The sequence below is a fragment of the Neomonachus schauinslandi genome, chromosome 14, assembly GCF_002201575.2.
Source record: "Neomonachus schauinslandi chromosome 14, ASM220157v2, whole genome shotgun sequence".
NCBI lineage: Eukaryota > Metazoa > Chordata > Mammalia > Carnivora > Phocidae > Neomonachus > Neomonachus schauinslandi.
In genome coordinates, this window is record NC_058416.1 from 37,916,039 (window position 1) to 37,920,269 (window position 4,231).

The 4,231-nt window shown below is 42.3% G+C and overlaps 1 pseudogene; it reads right to left on the bottom strand.

The window, feature by feature from the left end:
- Positions 1-249: 249 nt before the first annotated feature.
- On the bottom strand, positions 250-377 carry LOC123326723 (annotated as a pseudogene).
- Positions 378-4,231: the final 3,854 nt, after the last annotated feature.

The window sequence follows — 4,231 nt, forward strand, 5'->3', positions numbered from 1 at the left end:
AAGACCATGTTCTGATGCTTGAGTATATGTGTTGGACCAAGAGTTAACTAGACAAGGTTGGGAGACTAGAGATAGCATGGGGGCAGGAAGACATTCCAGGCAGAGGGAATTCAGGATGTTTAAAGGACTTGCGGTCTAGAAATTGGAAGACAGTGGGCTTGCTTAGGAATGGAAAGGAAGCCCGTGTGGCTGGAATACAGTGAACCAGCCAGAGAAAAGCATTAGGGGAAGGAGAGAGGTCGGTGGGGCACTATATGCAGATCCCCCAAAGCCAGGCTAAGGAATCTGGGAGGGACTTGATCCAGTCTGTTTTTAATTAGCAATAATCGCGCCTGGGATAAACCTCATTGGCTATGATACTGCCACTGTGCAAAGCTGATCCAGTCTGTTTTTAAAAAGACTACTGTCCTTGGCTGATGGAGAATTTATTGAAGGGAGAACATTTAACTGCTGTGTGGGTGTAAAATTATATTATCTTACCAATAAATGATGGCAAAATAAATACAGAGCCTATAAAAATTCATAGTCTGTTAATTCAACTTCTACAATTATGTCTAAAAGACATGGAGATATATACACATACATATTCATAGTTGTTTACAAAAATGAAACATTAGTAACAATTCAAAAATCAAATAACTGTAGCAACAATAACTACATGTAATTTTTTGCTGTTTATAGCTATTTTTGTATATTAACTTTTAAACTTCCTTATAATTTTTGGAGATAGGTAATATTAATATTCTAGTTTATACAGAAAACACTGAGGGGTTAAGTATCTTTTCCAAGGTCACAGAGGTGGTGGGTAGGAGACCTGGGGTTCTGGCTCAGGCTGGTGAACCCAGAGCCTGGGCTTTTTACCACTACATTTACCACATTTACCACGAAATTACTAAGTGGCAACCAGCTAAGCAGCGAGCAGACCAGAAGATGGAATATTCTACAGTGAATATTGTGGAATGGAGTCCTCAAAGAATATTTCGTGACTTGGGTAAAATGTTTATAACATAGTATTTAGTGAAAGAAATCAAGACACAAAATTGACTATGTATGCTTTATGATCACGTACAATAAAAGGTACATACAGTTGTGGCAGGATTATTAATCTGTATCAGGCTTAATTCTTTTGAATCTTCCTCTCCTTCCTGGATCATAGAATTCTCTCCTTCTCACTCGAGGGGGCCTTTTTCCAAGCCTGTTTCGCATGGTAGGCATAGTTCACCCACATCAGGAACCGCTCTAAAGACTGTAAATCTCAAAGACGGAAGTTGCAAGCTAATGATGTGCTGCATAAAAATATTCACAGGCTGCTTGAGGAGCAGGTTTTTCTACTCCCTGAAAGACTTTGAGCTGCGAAGAGGAGGAAGCAGCCGGAGAGAACAAGCAGATGGGAGGAAGGAACTGAAAGACCTCCATCCCTGGGGAGGAAAATAGAGCTTTCCTTTGCAAGTGCCAGGCAAGTGTAGACACTGACTTCAAGCCAAATAGTCCTCTTGTTGCTAATTTAGGAATGTCACAATTACCGGCATAGTGCCTCTGGGCATCTTCCTTCATCCAACTGCTACCTGCAAACCGTCCCCTGATGGGAAATCTGGAAACCTGTAGGGGATTTAGATGTCCAGCAAGAAGGTGATGGCTGGAATAGACTTCGAGCTGGGGCAACAGCTAACATACATCTCCTAATACAGAGGCATAGAAACAAAGCAGAGGAAATACAGCAGAATGTCAGCCAGGCTCATATGTCAATGGTGATGTTACTTTCTTTAAACTTAATTGTATTCTCATGATATCCTATCATGTGTAATATTTATAACCAGAGAAAATTTTGAAATGAAGGAAAGAAAACTTGGAATCTTCATCAGGATATGCACCAGATACATGGCAACTTCATCTCCATACTGGGTTTGACCACGACGGCCCCTGAAGTTTTGCTAAGAGTTCTCTTGCAAAGTCTGTCTGCATTCAGTACAATTTATAAAGCAATTCAAAGGCCCAGAGCACTTCCATGTAAGGCACGGGCATTAATGATTTTGCTTGGACACCCAAAGACATAGTCTAGAATGAGAGGAGCAATCTGAGGGTATCCTAACTTCAAGAGAGGATGAAATTAGAATTTTGGGGGCTGTGTTGTACTTTGTACTGCTGGCCTGAATCTTGTCCATAAGAACAGAAATTCCATTATTTTATCCAATCCCGAGACTGTATTTGGTGCATAGTTGTCGCTCCATAAACATTGGTCTACTGAGTAAAAACCCAGGCCCCATTTATCTATAGGGAAAGCAAGGTTTTCCCCCATGGTATTGTAGAGGTCAGCAAAGGTAAATATAACTTGGAACTTCTGACCTGTGATTGGGTTCCATGCAGAGGACTGCAAGGCAGGGCACTAGTCCATTCCCCATGCTGTAGGCCAAAAGGCTGCTTCCTGGAGGGATGTGGCCCCTCACATGAGTTTTCAAGGGGAAAGAAGAATTAGCCAATTAAAACAGAGTGGATTAGAAGGTGTCTAAAGTCTTGTGGTTGGGGAATGTGAGATTTGGGGGCGAAATAAGGAAAAAGACATGACCATGAGGTGGCAGTAATGCATACAACTTTATGGGCAACACTGACAGGTTCAGGTTCAGGGCAGAATCCTTCACAGCAGAAGTCTGTCGGAAGGCTTTGGCACTGGGGTTGCTGGTCTGAAGGGCAGGAGGAGGGCAAGGAAACTTGGTGTGGAGGAGAGGCAGGAGAGGGCAGGTGGGGCGTTGGCGAGGGGACTTCCCACCTGGGGTCCAGGCTTCCTAGAGCTCCATGGGCAGCAGCAGCTTGGGATCTTTATGGCCCAGGGCTTATTTATTGCCAGCAGACGTGAGGTGAGGTTTGGGGGTATGCAAAGCAGACAGGCTGTAAATGGCTAAAAATCTGCTTGTTTGGGCTATTTTAAAAATAAATGGATGTATAAAAATTGGAGTTTGGCACTAGTCAGCTTATGAGCTAACAGATCTCAGTCTGTTGGGAAGAAGTAAACAACCTAGGAGTCAGTACACAGAGGCCGGCTCTGGCTCATTTAGAGAGCAGGCTCTGCGGGGTGCCTGGCGGATGCAAGCCGTTGGGAGTTCTTGGTAGAGATGGGCCATGGAGCCAGCGGAGCAGGGCAAGAAGTAAGCATGGAGGAGCCTTGTGGGTCATTCTAAGAAGGTTGAACTCTAGGCTAAATGCAATTTGGGGGTCATTGAAAGAATTTAATAGTCTAACCATCTGCACTGTGTAAAGATCTCTTCATGTGAATAAAATAGGTACCTCGAGTTGAAAATACCACCCCAGAGCCTTGCTACTCCAAATGTGGTGTTTGGACCAGCACAATGGGTACTGCCTGAGAGCTTCTGGTAAATGCACAATATCACGTCCTACTCCAGCCCTGGGTTGTTTTTTGTTTTGTTTTTTTATTCCAGTATAATTAACATACGGTGTTATGTTAGTTGCAGGTGTACAATATAGTGATTCCACAACTCTATACATTACCCAGTGCTCATCAGGATAAGCGTACTGTTAACCCTTCACCTGCCTCACCCATCCCCCCACCCACCTCCCCTCTAGTAACCATCTCTTGTTCTCTACAGTCAAGACTCTGTTTTCTCATCTGTCTCTTTTTTTCCCTTTGTTTTGTTTCCTAAATACCACATATGAGTGCAATCGTGTGGTATTTGTCTCTCTCTGACTGACTTATTTCACTAGCATGATACCCCCTAGCTCCATCCACGTCGCTGCAAATGGCAAGATCTCATTCTTTTTTATGTCCAGCCTCGTGTTTTAAACGACATACCGGATGGATTCCTGGGCACATTTACACTTTGAGAATCACTGGTCTAGAGTAAGTGGCCATAGATTTACCTTTACACTTCAAATATAGAATTATTCAGATGTGGTTCTCTCTCACTAATTTTTAGTTCCTTCAAAGTTGCATATGTAAAAATATTTAAATGGCAAGGCTTGTGATAAAAAACAGCAATAACCCACCCACTCTTCCATTCTGGTTGCCCAAAGGCCATCACTTTCCACTTTTGGGGGCTAATTATTTCATACCTATGAACATGTTTATACTTATATTTTTTAGTATTAGGCTTTATCTACCAATTTTTCACTATAAAAGATGAGTATTTAGTATGCTTCCACCTCTGCCTTTCACCCTGCATAATAAAAATTCTCCCTTATCTTCTCTAATTAGAATTATAATTTTTATTTAAATCACTAT